Raw genomic sequence first — 18,049 nt, forward strand, 5'->3', positions numbered from 1 at the left:
TAAAAAAAGACCAACATCATCTAGGCCTTTTCAGCTGCTAGAAGCAATATGTTCCTCATTTACAAACTATTTCAGGGCATCAGTACTGCTATTCTCAAATTGGTCTACTTTAAACAGGGTCTCCAATAACAAAAGGTCTAGGATCTTTTCAAAATTAGATAAAAAAGAACTCCCCTTAGCACTCTTCAGACACTCCTTCACTGTAGAGGATTTAGCAACTTTCTCTTCATGCATCCTGGAGTCTCTGGGCTACTCACAATGGCTATAAGTTATCCATGGGCTTCTTGTGCAAAACACCACCTTCTTTGGCCCCAGATACACTTTGATAGCACAGCCATTGCAGATTCCATATTGGACCTTTGGGAGACTAAAGCTAACTGTTCCTGACTAGTGATCATTGGGATCCACTTGCCTATTATACTTTGGGACATGGAGACAGCATCCATGGGTTGTCTTCCATATAGTCACAGAAGCCTTCTTACTGAAATGAAGATGATACTCATAGGAAAAAATATCTGGCATATTTCACAGGCAGAAGTGGCTTCCTTTGTCACCTCTCTCTTCAGTGGCCATCTGGAGGGCCCCCGGGATCAATGAGTACACAGAAAAGATAGTTTGTATACTTTACTAAACAGTGTCACCATGGAAAGTGATGGAGTCACAGGTGGTTTACTGCTGTCTATCCTTAATAAGAATCTCCCCTAATCAAGGACAATCCCCAAAGATCAGCACCGTTGGCCAAATGTCCAGCAGTTAACTTAATACTAAAAAATGCCCTGGCCAACATTTGGCCCCACCTACACATTTTCTGAGACCAGAAAGTCTCAATCTGTGAGGAATCTTTAATCTCTTGGTGTGGGGGAGGGATCATTATTTTCAACATGGACCGATTCTGGGTTAGAGGTTAATTTTTTTTTAAGATTTTATTTATTTACTCATGAGAGACACAGAGAGAGAGGCAGAGACACAGAGGGAGGAGTAGGCCCCATGCAAGGAGCCCAATGTGGGACCCAAACCCGGAAATCTGTGACCACCCTGGGCCAAAGGCTCTGAGCCTCAACCGCTGAGCCACCCAGGCATCCCTGGGTTAGAGGTTATTAATCCTGTTTTCTGTGGGGCAACTGTAAGACAATTTTTTGTTTGGAATGTAATCAGTATATAAGCTCTGACAGAATAGAGTTTTTGCCCATTTTGTGCAATTTTGTATCTATGGAACGTAGAACAGTACTGAGATACTCAAGAACATTTGTTGAATGAATGACTTATTCTGCATCAAAAACCTCCTGACATCATCCTTAGTCATCCTTCCTTTCCAGATCCCCAAACTACAATGAATAAGTGATAAATTGTTAGAGAAAATTAGTTGAGAGCCTCAGAAAACTAAGGTAGTGGTGATTTTTTTCATTCATCTGAAGTAAATTAAAAAGTATATTTACGCCCATTCCTATCAGTTGTTGTAAAGGGAATATATTGAACCTGGGAAAGAAGGGGCAGGAAAAAGCAGTTATAATTTATTTTGATAGTTTAAAATATTTTCAGAGGTTTTGTGATGGCTTTCTGTATTCACATTTATTCCCTAATAAATCATGTGAGGAATCTTACACAAAGCTACCTGATCTCATAAACCGTATGTCAATTAATTGACTGAATTGTAAATACAGCCTGGTTATTGCTGATTTAGTCTGACAATATTATCTACAACATGCAGTTATATAAGATGAAAATTCACAATGGAAGGTTGTTTTAAGATGATTATTTCTTGAAATCTATCATTTCATGAGCATATATGGTTTACCATATCTATGCAAAATCAATTTTCACACTCAAATAACAAACTAAATTTGAATCATGAAATGAAAATCAGTAAGCATACATGATGTGGTTCCACAAAATAAAATAATTTAAGTGAGAATAAAAGGGATTTAAAATCATTTATTCATTTAGACATAAAAGGCTCTCAGCTGAGGTGATGCAGTGAGAGATACACAGGATTTGTGCTCCATGGATTCTTAAATTAATATCCCTTACAACTCATTACCTGATCCTTAAACATCTCTGAGCTTAGCTGTGTATGACTCAGACTTTTTGTCATACTGCTACTATACTATACTTTCTCTTTCCTAATGTATGTGCCTTAAATCTCTTTCCATTATGATTCAGGAAAGAAAATGAGCTGTATAATCAGACTATCCAACCGGAGTGATTGATGTGAAAGATTAAAGTTAGGAAAGTGTGGGTCTATGTAAGTTACCTCTTGAGGTTCAACAAACCACTCCAAAATTTACTGACTTTAAATGAACACTCATTTACTGGCCCATGATTCTGAGAATCAGCAATTAGGATGGACTTAGGCAGTTCTTTTTCTCATCTAGAATCATACTCATGACTGCAGCTGGCTTTTGTTTCTGGCTATTGAATGGAGCACCTCAATTCTCCTTGTGAATCCCTCATCTTCCAGTAGGTGAGATGGATCTTCTTTAAATAATCATCTTATGAAAAAAAAGAAAAAAAAATAATCATCTTATGGAAGTATTTTTGAGACATCACAGCCAACGCATAAACTCTATTAAGTTTCCATTTGTGTCAAATTCACTCAATGACCATTGTCTACAGGAAGTCCTCTGGCCATGCCTAAAGTCAATGAGGGAATAAGCTATACATGGGCATGGAAATTAATACATTTGACTATAGCATGACTCTTAAAATATTATAAAATTCTGATGAATCCAATCATATGTTTTGCTTTAAGAAATATATCCTAAGTTGAAATATACAGATAATGCTTTTTTGCATGTTTTTGAAGTAAGACTTATAAAAGTTATACTACCACTATATATGTGGACTCTGTAGGTATGCTACGTATAACTCAGGGATTATAACCAAAGATGTTAAACATTCTTTAAATACTTGTAAGAATTGAACAAACTGGATGCTTTTCAGAGACATGTTCTAGCATTCTGACCAATACAAAGGTAATTTTTTTTTAAGTTTTTATTTATTTATGATAGTCACACAGAGAGAAAGAGAGGCAGAGACACAGGCAGAGGGAGAAGCAGGCTCCATGCACCAGGAGCCCGATGTGGGATTCGATCCTGGGTCTCCAGGATCGCGCCCTGGGCCAAAGGCAGGCGCCAAACCGCTGCGCCACCCAGGGATCCCTACAAAGGTAATTTTTTATCTGTACATATTTCTTAGTGAAGTTCTAACATCACTAAAAAGTAATTCAGTTCACTACATTCTCATCCTAGAGGCTTTTGTGTATAAATGGCAATATTTATTGTTGCATTCTAATGCAAATTAAGACACCTTAACATCCCCAAATTCTCATTTCCCTCAGCCTATTAAATGTTTAATTTATTTAATTGGCTACTTAAATTATATTGGAATTAACCTCAGTAATATTAATTAACCTTGAAAATGGTCATATTTAATTATGAATTACTATCACTTGCTCCTTTTTAAGTAGTTTCCACTGTGAATTTTTGTCCAATGAGAAGGCAATCAAAGATCTTAACAATTATTAAAGATCATACAAAGTTAAATTCATTTTTCTTTATTTTTACATGCCCTTCTAAACTATTAAATAGGTTTCTACATATCTTATAGAATGACATGATTGCCTCAAGATAGGGAATGCTAAGGGTTAATTCCAGATCTTTTCATAATTTACTGGACTCAGAGCCAATCATTCATTTTCTTCTACCTCAATAGACATCAAATTTAGACTGAGAAAAATGCTTATTCTTTACCAATGAAATTTTATGGGAATAAAAATCTTTGTTCCTTGTGTGAAGGGCACCATGTCAATTCCCATTATCAGTAAGGGTTAGAATAAGACTGAATTTCCTCCAACATCACAGCATATGTGTGATGGAATTCACATATACATTTTGAGCCAGTAAGAGTTTATGAAAGAAAACAAAAATTGAAAGAGAAAACTCCCGACTAAACCTCAACACATGATATAATTATAGTACACAGGCTTAAATTGAACAAAATAAGTGATGATGATGTTACAAACATGCTAGTTCTATATTCCTAAAAGGAAGCTCTTAATGACATGGTATGAGGGCGATGTCCTCTGCTAACATGCACCTGCACATGCATACACCTCCCACATTGAATATGTGAAGACAATTGGCATTTCAATCATTGTTCCACAAGCATCATAGTTTTGTTGTTGTTGTTCTCTGCTGATTTACTCTTCATTTAAATGATCGCTGAATATTTGAATCAAAAATAATCCTCCCAACTCTTCATCTGGGCATCATAGAGAAGGTCTGTTACTTCTAGAACTCAGGAAGATGAGGAGGAAATAAGACAGCTGATCTGAAAATGTGAATATTAGCAACAGGAAACCTCACTAGGATGGAGTATGGAGGTTTCAGCAGAAGGAGCTCTCAAACCCTCACTAGTAGTCAATTGCAGACCCAATAGGAAGAGATGGACTGGACCTTACAGGGATTTGACCTTGCACCAGATACTACTCTACTCTTCAGCCTGAGACACTTTTCTTATCTCCAGGGGCAACAGCTCAGCTAATGAGAACCACCATACTTCAAACTCCCAGTTTACTCCAAAGACTTCTTGTTATAATAGCCTTTCCAACTCACCCCCTTTTCAAAAAAAAAAAAAAAAGTGCCTCCCCTTTGTTTCATTGGTCGTGCCTATGGTTTTGTCTAGTTTGTTTGTCTCAGATTGTAATTCTCTCTTATTCCCCAATAGTCCAGGTTTTGCTAGTGAAATAACTAACATTTTTATTTTTGAGGTTAAAAAAATCAAAAGACCACACATCTACCAGTTTATATTATGAGTCTTCTACTAATTCTTCTCACATGTGTAGCTAAACATTTTAACACTACGATATTTTATTCTTACAGAAATAAAATGCTTTTTTAGAAAGTTCATTGTATTTTCAATCCAGCTAAATTTCTTTAAGTACTTTGCTCACAAAATTATGCAGACTTCAAATTAATAATTCCCTATATGGAACACTTATTCCAATATTATTTTAGACAAGAATTTACAAAGAAACTAAGTTATTTTTTAGTTTATCATACATTTTGTTTGCTTTTCATAATAGATGGTTGTGTTATCTTCTCCAAAAACTCTTAGATACATTTTAAAATTAATATACTCTGTACAATATGGTGAATCCTGGAGGTTCCTGAATTATATACAATTAAAAAAAATAAAACAGGTACTTTTTAAAAATGTTTATTTATTTTTTTTAATTTCTATTTATTTATGATAGTCACAGAGAGAGAGAGAGAGAGAGAGAGGCAGAGACATAGGCAGAGGGAGAAGCAGGCTCCATGCACCGGGAGCCCGATGTGGGATTCGATCCCAGGTCTCCAGGATTGCGCCCTGGGCCAAAGGCAGGCGCTAAACCGCTGCGCCACCCAGGGATCCCCCTTTTTAAAAATTTTTAAAAGATTTTACTTATTTATCCATGAGAGACACCCAGATAGAGAGACATAAACAGAGGGAGAAGCAGGCTCCCTGCTGGGGAGCCCATTCAGGACTCAATCCCAGCACCCAGGGATCATGACCTGAGCCAAAGGCAGAGGCTCAACCACTGAGCCACCAAGGTAGCCTATATTGTTTAAAATTAAATTTGGGGGGCTCTTGGGTGACTCAGCAGTTGAGCGTCTGCCTTCAGTTCAGGGCACGATCCTGGAGCCCCTGGATCGAGTCACACATCGGGCTTCCTACATGGAGCTTGCTTCTCCCTCTGCCTCTGTCTCTGCCTCTCTGTGTGCTTCTCATGATTAAATAAATAAATAAATAAATAAATAAATAAATAAATAAACTTTAAAAATTTAAATTAAATTAAAATTTTATTATCCTTCCTATCCTGTATTGTACTTTTAATTTCAGATGGAAAATATTAAAATGTTTAAATAGACTTTTTAAAGAATGTGGACAGTTTTAAATAAATATTGACAATTTTTAAATAAATATTTAAACAAATGTGTCAATGATATTTTACAATAGTACATTTTATGTGACAATCAATAAAATTAAAGTCAATTAAATAAGTACCAATCGTTGTAGATTGTAAGATTATCCTTAAGTTCGGTATTGAATTCCAATGTGGAGAAACATATTTGAAAGGCACTTAAATCTAACTGATTTATAAGATTTCTCAGTAAATTCCCGGCTTTTAGACATTTAACCTTCTAGTTATCTATTGATTTATTAATACTCACTTCTTTTCTATCTCCTTTGTTTCCAAAGAGACTGCTTAGACTATAAGAAGTATATCACTAAGTGCAGAATGAGATGAATAGATAGATTTTAGAAAAAAGATAAGTAGGTAGTTAGGTAAACAGATGACAAGCAGGCAAGGACTATTCCATATCATTCTCTATCACTCTCTTTACCTTATGCTCAATAGCTGAGAATCACTAAAAGCCTATCTGAGGAGACCAACACTGAAGCCAAAGCACTAAATAGATTGACCAGACTCTGATTTTTAAAAAAATTCTCTGTAAATAAGATCATGCAACATTTATCTTCCTGCGTCTGGCTTGTTTCACTTAGCATAATGTTGTCTAGGTTAATCCATGTTGTTACAAGTAGGAGAATCTCCTTAATTTTAAGACTGAATATGAACACACACACACACACACACACACACACACACATAAACACAGAGACTATTGTGAATAATGCTGAAATATACATGGGAATGCCAACATCTCTTCCAGATACTAATTTTGTTTCCTTTAAACATTTGTCCAGAAGAAGGGTTGCTGAAATACATGGTACCTCTATTTTTAGGGTTTTATTTAAGGGACCTCCATATAGTTTTCTACAATGGTGATAAGGGTTTATATTTCCACCAACAATGTACAGGGGGACACTTTTTTAAAAAGATTTATTTATTTACAAGAGAGTGAGAGTGCACGCAAGCAGGGGGAGGGGCAGAGAAAGGAGGAGAAGCAGACTCCCCCCACTAAGCTCTGAGTCTGATGCAGGGCTCCATCTCACCACCCCGAGATCACAACCCCAGCTGAAATTAAGAGTCAGATGTTTAACTAACTGAACCACCAAGACCCCCCTTGGGTACACTTTTACAAAAGAAAGAAAAAAAAGAATATTTCCCTTTTCTCCCCACTTTGCCAACATTTGTTATTTTTTGACATTTGACATAAAAACAGCTATCGTAACACGTTTGAGGTGATATCTCTTTGTGACTTTGATTTGCGTTTCCTTGATGATGAGTGATGTTAAGCACTTTTTAAAGTACCTATAAGCCTTTCTAAAGAAAGATTTTTGTTATTGTTGTTATTTGTTTATTGAGAGAGAGAGCATGCAAGCAGGGAAGGAGCAGAGGGAGAGGGAAAGCAGACTCTGGAACCAATATGGGGCTGATTCCAGGACTTTGAATCATGATCTGAGCCAAAATCAAGAGTTAGCCCCTCTTGCTAGGCCTCATCATGCTATGTACTAGTCGGTAAACTATTAAGAAATAAAGAATGGCATGAGATAACTAGGAAGGTGGCTGATTAATCTCTGTCCATGGAAAGTCACAAAGCCCATTGTCTTCAAGAGATAGTTTCTAGCATGGAGGGCAAATTTTTGAAAATGTTAAACCCTCTGAAGGCATGTGCAGAACCTGTGCAAACAGCAACATATCAGATTTCTATAATATGAATAAATGATACTTTCATACTTTGGTATGGTAATCTCAAGCAAGCTGTTTTTCCCCACTTTCCACTAATCCATAAACGTCCATCAAGGGATGTTTACCCACTTTTTGAGGCATTGCACTTCTCATACCAGTTCATAAAATCTGGCATAACCAGTGGAGCACCTGAAAATCTGAAGTCTCCAACAAGACTGCACCAGTACACTTCCTGTCTATAGCTTTGCAACAGTAGTTTATCTGTTGCATTAAAAATAATCTAGTGCTGTAAGTCTGTACTATACTCTATACCACTTGTTCCACTGTTGATGTGTGACTTTTACCTACAATGAATTTCAATACAATTAGATAGTGTGCAGAAAGTGAATGTATTCTGACTATATGTCATTAAAAAACTGCAAATAGTGACAGTTGTGCTTTTTTCTTATTGGCAGAGATGACATGTAAGTGATCAGAACTGAGTCATAGTGCAAGAGACAAATTATTTCAAAGACACTCAAATCGGTCAGTTTGCTCTGTGTCAGTTGGTAGAAATGCACGCTTCAGCTGTAAACTCTGATTCTTGCATCAAACTCATGTCGGATATTTCAATTCTGAGACTTTACTAGAAATTTTTCCTCAGTTCTGACCATCAGGTGAAAATAAGTTCCAGTTTTTAAATATTATTTTTCTGAAATATTCCTCTGGTATTTAGAGAAAAACATTGCCTTACTACATTGTTCATTTGTGATCCTCCAACATCTATCATAATGCTATGTTTATAGTAGAAACTCAGTATTTGCTAAATGAATGAAGCTGGAAGAAATTCAGTCATGGACTGCTAATGCAAGAACATTTTTAGCCAAACACATATATTTTTAATTTTCTGGAATCAACAGTAACATTTTGCAGGAACTTAAAAATTGAAACATGAAAGACAAAGTCTTATTGCTATTGCAATCACAGTGATTAATGAATCATAATATTAGACCTTATGAGAAAACTTTCATTCCTGTTAGGATAGACAATGTTGGGAAATAACTACTTGCATGGTAAAAACAAGAAAATACCTGGAAAAAAACCTCATACTCTTTTTATATGAGGCTATCAAAGTGTAGTAGATATAGGGAGACTTTGGGAAATGAACTTTGGACATCAAGGGGCCTGTCATATAAAAGCATAAAGACAGAGTGGCATGCCCAGGCAAAGTAGATAAAAGAGGAAGCAGACAAAAGAGGAAGGTGACTGTACATAGAGATATATTATAGGGAGAAAGAGAAATCAGCTGATGCTTAAAAATTCTGTGGACTAAAAGGGAGAATTGAAATTGAAGGAACACTAGATACAAGAATATACTCAGTAGGCGAATCATTCTCCCTGAGTTTTAGTAAGTGAGAGGAAGTGATGAAGGGGCTGAAGAGCACAAAGAAGAAACAGAGGTCTTCACAGTCTCAGAGTTCATGGATGCCAGAACTGGTTGAATCCAAAACGGGAACCAAAATACCTACAAAAACAATCCACACTCTTGGAGCTCACATGCCAACAAGATCAAGAATGTGGTGAAGACCCAGAATGTTGAGAGTTTGGATAATCACAGAAGAAATAAACCTAAATAAATTAACTGAAAATGGATTAAAAACTTGAATGTAAAATCTGAAACCATCAAATTATTGGAGGAAGAAACCAAAAACATAGAATAAGTTCCTTGATATAGGTCTTGACAATGATTCTTTTTAAATTTAACACCAAAAGCAAGACAACAAAAGGAAAAGTAAACAAGTGGGACCACATCAAGGTAATAATCTTCTACAAAGCAAACAAAGTCATTAATAAGATGAAAAGGCAGCCTACTGAACAAGAGAAAATACTTGCAAACCACATACCTGGCAAGGAGTTAATTTCCAAAATATATAAATAACTCATACAAGTCAATAGTAAACTAACACACAATCTGATTAAAAAGTGTGAAGATATAACTAGATATTCTTCCAAAGAAAACATACAAATGGTCAACAGACACATGAAAATGTGTGCAAGGTCACTAATCCTGAGGGAAATGCAAATTGAAAATATGAGATATTACTTCATATCTATTAGAATGGCTATCATCAGGAATATAAGAGACAACATGTGTTAGTGAGCATATGGAGGAAAGAAAACTTTGTGCACTGTTGGTGGAAATGTAAATTTGTGCAGCCAATTAAAATAAGCATGGAGTTTCCTCAAAATATTTTTAGTTAATTTATTTTGGAGAGAGAAAGTATGAGCAGGAGGGACAGAGGAAAAGGAAAAGAGAGAAACTCAAACAGATTCTATGCTGAGCATAAAGTTCCATGAGGAGCTTAATCTCATGACCCTGAGATCATGACCTGAGTCAAAATCAGGAATGGGACTCTCAACTGACTGTGCCACCCATGCACTGGATCTTCAAAATATTAAAAACAGAAATACCATATGATCCAGCAATTCTACTTCTGGTTATATATCTGAAAGAAACAAAATCACTATCTCAAAGAGACGCTGTGCCCTCCATGTAGATTGCAGCATTATTTACAAAGGCCAAGGCATAGAAACAATGATAGACAGATAAAAGGTTAAAGAAAATATGATTTAGGGGATCCCTGGGTGGCTCAGTGGTTTAGCACCTGCCTTCAGCCCAGATCCTAGAGTCCCAGGATCGAGTCCCACATCGGGCTCCTTGCATGGAGCCTGCTATCCTTCTGTGTCTCTGCCTCTCTCTCTCTCTCTCTCTCTCTCTGTCTGTCTCTCATGAAAAATCAAATAGAATCTTAAAAAAAAAAAAAAGAAAAGATGATTTATATATGCATCTGGGTATTTTTCAGCCTTAAAAGAGGGAAATTCTGCCATTGTGACAACATGAATGGACCTTGAAGATATTATACTGAGTAAGATAAATCATACAGAAAGGCAAATACTCTATGTTCTCACTTATATGTGGAATCTAAAACACTGAACTCATACAAACAGAAAATATATTGGTGGTTGCCAGAGGCAGTGGATGAGGGAAAGGGATGAAAGGTATAAACTTTCAGTTATAAAATAAATAGGTTTTGGGAATGTAATATACAGCATGATGACTATAGTTAATAATGCCATATTATGTATTTGAATGTTGCTAAGAGAGTAGGTTTTATAAATTAGATAAACAAATATATATATATATCTACATATATAGATCTTCAAAATATTAAAAACAGATGTATATATGTTTTAATAAAATATTAAAAACAGATGTGTATATATATACATATATACAGAGAGAGAGAAAAAGAGAGAGAGAGGATAAGAGAGAGAGAGGTGTGTGTTTCCACTGTTTTACATACAATGTCAGGAACAAAATAAAAATATGAGATGATCATAAATAGGGGAAAAGTTGGCTTGTAATAAAGAGAATATATAATCAACAAAAATGGCCCCCTATATGGCTCAGTTATTAAAATCAGAAAGCAAGATATTTAAAACAATTATTGTAAATATATAAAAGAATTTGTAAGAAATATGGCTGTGATGTGTTAATAGATACAACACTTCAAAAAATGATAATATACACAATAAAGAAAATTCAAAACAAAAATTCAACAGTTAGAATTAAATTTTCACTGATTAGACTAAACAGAAAATTGGACTGTGTAGTAGGGAAGAAGAGGGACCTCAAAGATATGCCAATAAGATGTATTCAGGTTGAAGCAAAGAGATTAATAGTGTTTTTTAAAATGAGTTGAATATCAGTGACATGAAAGATAATATTAAATGTTCTAACACTTGTAAATTCTCATTTCAGAAAGGAGAAAGATGCAGGAAAAAATTTTTGAAGAAATAATTGTTTAAAGTTTTTCTTTTCTTTCTTTCTTTTTCTTTTTCATCATCAACTCAAGTTTACTCTATAATCTAAACCAGGGTATAAAAGTAGTCAATTCCAAGCAAATTATGGTTGAATTATGTAAACATATGAAAAGAAAAAGTGTTCTTTGAAAAAGAAGCAAAATTTTAAAATTAGCCAAACTGAGGGGAAAAGTTCAAATTTTCCTTATTGTGAATGAGAGAGGACATAAGACATCAATAGAGACATTATAATAACTAAAAAAATAAAATAAAATAAATAAGGGAACATTATGAACAATTTCAGGTACACAAATTTGACAATATTGAAAAGAAAATACTTTCAAAGATACAACCTATTGATTAAGCTAACAGAAGGAAATTATAGACAATCTCAATAGATGATTATCTCTTAAACAAATTGAACTTGTAATTACAAACTTTGAATAAAAGTGCCTCTAGGATGGGCACCTGAGTGGCTCAGTCAGTTGAGCTTCTGTCTTTGGCTCAGGCCATGTTCCAGTGATTCTGGGATTGAGCCCTCCTTAGGGCTCCCTGCTCTGTGGGGAGCCTGCTTCTCCCTTTCCTCCCCACTGGTGCTATCTCTATCTCTGTCTCTTTCTCTCTGTTAACTAAATAAATACAAATCTTGAAAAAAATGACTCTAGGACACAGTGTGCTTTCACTGTGAATTCTATAATTATTTAAAGAAAAAGAATACCAATTGCATACAAATGTTTCACACCATAGTGGAAGAAGGAACATTTCCAAATGTGTTTTATGTTGTCAGCATAACCCAAGTGTATTCATTTTTTACTGCTACTATAACAAATTGCACAGATGCAGGGTCTGGAAACAATGAAAATTTATTATTTTCCATGTATGTAAATTAGAAATTCAACATGAACCTCACCAGGCTAACATCAAGGTGTTTGCAGAGCTTTGATACTTTCTACAGTCTCTAAAGGAGAATCTGTTTGCTCACTTTTAATCTTAAAAAGGTTGCCTCTCTTTCTTGGATGATGGAGTACTCCCTCTATTTTCAGAGCCAGGACTAGAGGGTGGAGTCCTCCTGAGTACTTCCACCCCTCCATAGCCACATCTCCTTCAAAGCTCAGCTCAGAAAGATTCTCCACTTATAAGAACCATGGGATGAATTGGGGCCAGAAGGATAATCCAGAATACACTCCCCATCTCAAGGTCCTTATTTAAATCACATTTGCATCACTTTTCGACATGCAGTAACATACAAGATCTGGAGGTGAGGATGTGGATTCCTATGGGGGGCCATGACTCAGTCTATGGCAATAAGTCAACATTGTGGCCTAGAAAGACACTACAAAAAACAAATGACCAGTATCCTCATAAACACAGACACAAAATCCTGAACAAAGTATTAGTAAGTAATACCAGTTATGTCCTGTCTTTGCTATCTCACCAGAAAGACTGGAAAATTGGATGACTTCTGTGAATATCTTCTTTTCATGTTATATAACTGATGAGGTAGAATAGTTATTTCCAAGAGAAAGAAAATAAACAAAGAAAGCCCTGCAGCTGCCTTGGATTTATCCTTTGAGACTTTTTAAAATATATATTTATTTATTCATTTGAAGGGGCAAGGGGGGGATAAGGGCAGAGGGAGATAAGGAGGGAAAATCTCAAGCAGACTCCATGCTCAGCACAGAGCCTGCCATGGAGCTTGAACTTAAGACCCTGAGATCACAACCTGGAGCCAAAAGCAAGAGTTGGGAGTTCAACCGACTACACCACCTTGGTGCCCCCCACCCCTTGAGACATTTTGCAGACCATGAGGCAAACAGTAAAATCTACGTAGACTATAATATCCTTCCTAAGTTGAGGAGGTAGACATGAGAAGTCAGGGAGCATGAAGCACCTAGAATATATGAGTCAGAGGAACAGAGAGGAAGGAACAGAGAAAAATTGCAGAACAGTGGTCTACCAATGTTATTGTCTAAATACTAACCTTAACAAGTCCCAAGTTGTGGCTAGGTGAAAATGTCTTAGAGCATTCACATGCATCAGGGACACTGGAGTTCCAAGCGGACCAAGTGAAACACTTCATTGAACACACCAGGCATTCCATAGAAATCCCAGAAGGGCCAAAGCTTAGTAAAAGAGCTAGAATTGGCCTACAATAAATACTGGACAGCTCTCATGAGAGAGCTAAAATATGAGTCTCAAAAAGTTTAAGTTGATCTGCAAGTAGTTACCCATCTGCCAAAACAAAACTCAAGCAGCAGCATCTGATAGAACGTTATGATCTGATGGAAATATTCTTTTTCATGTGCTGATACAGTAGCCATAACATGAAGACATCACACGTTTAAAATGTCACTAGTGACTAAGAAGTGGAATTTTAAATTTTATTTAACTTGAATTAATATAAATTCTAATTTAAATGGCCAATTGCCAAATGTAGCTAGCGGTTACTGAATTAAACATTGCACCTTTAAACAAAGAGAATAAAATTCAGATGTTCACCCATGTATCATTTGCAAGTGCAGGATCCAATAATAAACTAACAGACGTGTAAAAATACAAAATATGAAACATACTGAGAAGAGAAATTAGTCACTAGAAAACCACAGAAAGGACAAACATCATAAAATAAAGGTAGGCATAAAATAATGAGGAAAGAAGCCAAAGCTATAAAAATAAATAAATATATTGGCTTATTTGCTGTGTTTTCCATGTCAGTCAATGAATCAGAGATCATGAGTCAGTGTGCATTATTGCAGTTAAGGAAGATGTGGATCGTTTGCTTTTTTTAGTTCCTGGAAAATCACATTTCTGAACCTCTGTAACATTATTCCCCCATGTTATCCAAAGAAAAAGTACTAAATATTAGTTATTACTTTTACACAATAGCTCTTGCTGCCTTTAATCTTCTAAACAGGGTATTCTTGGTTTCTTGCTTTGCTGTTAGAAATCGCAGCTTGCCTCTAAATGTTCTTCGTAGGACATTTGAAGTCAATCAATATACCTCAATGTATCCATCTATCTAAGGAACTCTTCTTGATAAATGGTTTTTGCATTTTAACAAACTGATTCAGTAAAAGAGCTTTATATTTTCTTATGATGATTTTAAGTCTCAAGCAAATGGCACACAATATATTTAAACAATTATATGTAGAATTCTGCATAATTGGATCATTTAAGCATAAATATTAATTACTAACCTGAATTAAGAAAAATACATTTGAAAACTTAAAGAAGCTGTTAAAATTTAAAATATCTCAAGATTTTTCTTCCACCTTTGTGAAATTATGTTTTGATTGTCATGCTTGTGATCATTTTTATTTAAAGTGTCACTTCTTAAAAAAGATTTGTTTATTTGAGAGAGAGAAAGAGAGCATGTTCACAAGCGGACAAAGAGGCAGAGGGAGAGAATTTTCAAGCAGACTCTTGGCTAAGTGTGGAGTCTCACAGGTGGCATGGTCCCATGACCCATTAAATCATGACCTGAGCCAAAATGAAGACTTGAACGCTTGACCAACTGATCCACCCAGGTGTATCAATTCCAGTGTATTTTTATACTATTGGGTTTTCTTAAATTGAATTTTGTTGAATTTTGCTAGTAAAATTTTGTTGTTTATTGACCTAAAACCACTAATTATCCAGTATTATATTTGGGAGAAAATTCATAGTGAATGTGAAAATATAGCCAAAGATATATAGCAAAGAAAATATTTTCAGGGTTATAGGATTAATGACCATTTAAGTCCATCTCTCTATGTATGCATATTTAAATCTCAAACATACATAGTAACAGAAAAATATGAGAACTGCCATTTGAGATATCGTAGTACTTTCTTTGTGAAGGGCAAACTGGTCATGTTTGGAATGATACCCTTTATTATCTGTAAAGATAAGGTTCCAGGGCACCTGAGTGGCTCAGTCAGTTAAGTATCTGCCCTTGGCTCAGGTCATGATCCCATGGTCCTGAAATTGAGCCCCATGTTGGGCTCCCTGCCCAGCGGGGAGCCTGCTTCTCCCTCTCCCTCTGCACATCTTTGTTTTTACAAAAATGTTAAAATATAGATACTTATACAATTATTACAGTAAAATAGGTTAAGAAAATTTTCCCAATGAAGGCTGACCTATACAATCAACTCACTTTTCAAGGAAAAATGCCCAATGTTCTAATTTCCTATAGACCCAAAAGTATTGTGAGGGCAGAAGAATCAAGTCTTTATAGAAGTGGGACCCTGAGTTAAATTAGATGGATGTCATTTATTACTAAATTATAACAGGTAGGAATTTGATTGAAATGAACATATTTTCATTGATCTTTCAAGTTCATGAAACTTTAACATCCAGATTCCTTTTTTTAAAAAGACTTTATTTATTCATGGAAGACACAGAGAGAGGGGCAGAGACCCAGGTAGAGAGAGAAGCAGGTTCCACAGAGGGAGACTGATGTGGGACTTGATCCCGGGACTCCAGGACCATGTCCCGGGCCGAAGGCAGGTGCTAAACCACTGAGCCACTCAGGGATTCCCTAATATCCAGATTCCATCTGTAAGTTCATGGTTTCTTAAAATTTATTCTTCAGAAAATCATCTGGGAAATTTGTAAAAATTCCAATTCTGAACTTGGGACCTGGAAATTCTAATGTTGTAGTACGGGATACCTAAGCTAGGCCCAAGAATCTGTACACATAACAACCAATCTGGGGAGATTATTCTGACTTGTGCTGTTCTTTAAGAAACAATGATCTAGAAACTCAACAAGGAGAAAGAAACAAAGCCAGAAAATTCAAGCAATGTATAAACTACAAGTTGAAATATTTGTTAATGGAAAATTTCTGAGTTTCTCCAAAATATTGGTAAAATAAAACCATACTGTTACTAACATAAGACAATGGCCATTACTTATTGATTCCATATAAGAAATTTAGAATTGAAAGCATATAGTGACCAAAAGAGCTATTTATAAATAGAATTCTTATTTTGATTGCACATTCTTATTTCATGTGCTCTCTCTTTAAAAATACTAGTTATCAAAATTAAAAGCAATTGTCCTCCTTACAGATCTATTTTAAATACCTTTTAATATTAAGTAAAAAATTAATCACTTCCCAGCTTATGTTCTAGTTCTCACTTCAAATCTCAACCAAAGAACATAACTTTCTGAAAATAACATTACTCTGAAGTCATATTTTACTTCACTTGAAAAGTTGTTGAAAGGCGTCTGGGTGGCTCAGCTGGTTAAGCAGCCAACTCTTGGTTTCAGCTCAGGTCATGATTTCAGGGTCCTGGGACGGAGCCCCTCCGTGGGGCTCTGTGCTTAGTGGGGTAGTGGGGGTCTCCTTGAGATTCTCTCTCTCCCTATCTGTTCCTCTCTCACTCACTCATACTCTGTCTCTCAAATAAATTTTTTAAAAAGAAAATATTTCTGTTGATTTAGATAATTCTGGTATTGCTTCAGAGAAAATTGGATTTGTGCATTAGATGGAAATCATGATGACATTTATGACAGAGGGAATTTACTGAAAAAAATAGCTATGTACTGGGAACAGACATTATCAATAGAAATTGAAAACCAATCATTTTGAACATGGTTAAAAAAGCAACTTCATCTTGGTAATACTTCAAACTTTGTTAAGAGTCAGAAAGAAAAAAAATAATGAGGACATTATTAAAAGAAGTTTCCTGACATTTAAGCACCTGTTCATTTGTTTTATAAATTCGGAATGAAATAGGTCATTTTTAATTGAAGGATTACCTTGATTCTAGAATCAACACTCCTCGAGAAACCATCGTGGACATGTGTTAGTGCTCATACATAGCTGCAGGAGCACATCTATTGCCTTTCTATGAAATGTAATTAAGTTTAAGCTTATTAATTGAATTGGAATATAAATATAAATATAAATATAAATAATATAAATATAAATATAAATATAAATATAAATATAAATATATATAGCCGCTGTCAGGTTCAATCAAGTAAAATGTGAAAATTGGCCACAGAAGAGTTTTTGAGATCCTCCTTACTTTAATGTTCGATTATGTTATGAAACATCACAGATCCAGGTCACTCTGTTTTTTTTCCTTCACAAATGAGCCTGATGTGCTCATGCTTACTTTTTCTTTCAAATAAAAGGGGGATTTCCCATTGGATGGCAGAGTACCAGTATGAATATCCAAATATCCATCACATCAGGCATCTATGTTATTGTCTTAGGACCCCTGTGTCCTTTTCTACAGACTGTGTGCCATCACACACACTTCCTAATGTTTCAGTGGAAGTAGCCACACCTATATCATGAACCCACTTGCTTGGGCTCAGGTGATGGGTCTAGGGAGACGTCTGAATCAAACAACTCCCAAAATTTGGGGTTAAACATTGAACTATTAGGCTCAGTCCATCTGCTCTCTTCAACAGAGTTGTGAATATGAGAACTGTGTGAGAAGCTATTTTTACCATATGAACTGAAAAACATAGAAAGTAAGTTTGCTTATAACAACCTTAAACTTCTTATGCCAACAACTTTTTTGTCATTTGCTTAGTATTGCTTAGCAATGTCCAGTTGGAAGCAACCAAGTGACC

At 35.5% G+C, this 18,049-nt stretch overlaps 1 long non-coding RNA gene across 3 annotated transcripts in view; it reads right to left on the minus strand.

The window, feature by feature from the left end:
- Positions 1-2,014: 2,014 nt before the first annotated feature.
- The window catches only part of LOC140631729 (uncharacterized), a 125,305-nt gene continuing 109,270 nt past the window's right edge, over positions 2,015-18,049 (minus strand). For 2 of the 3 annotated variants that reach the window (XR_012029250.1, XR_012029243.1), the window contains one exon: positions 2,015-2,489. This is a non-coding gene — a long non-coding RNA (uncharacterized lncRNA). The remainder of the gene's footprint in view (positions 2,490-18,049) is intronic. The other variant, XR_012029254.1, reaches the window with a different exon arrangement.

Source organism: Canis lupus, chromosome 4 (genome assembly GCF_048164855.1).
Source record: "Canis lupus baileyi chromosome 4, mCanLup2.hap1, whole genome shotgun sequence".
NCBI lineage: Eukaryota > Metazoa > Chordata > Mammalia > Carnivora > Canidae > Canis > Canis lupus.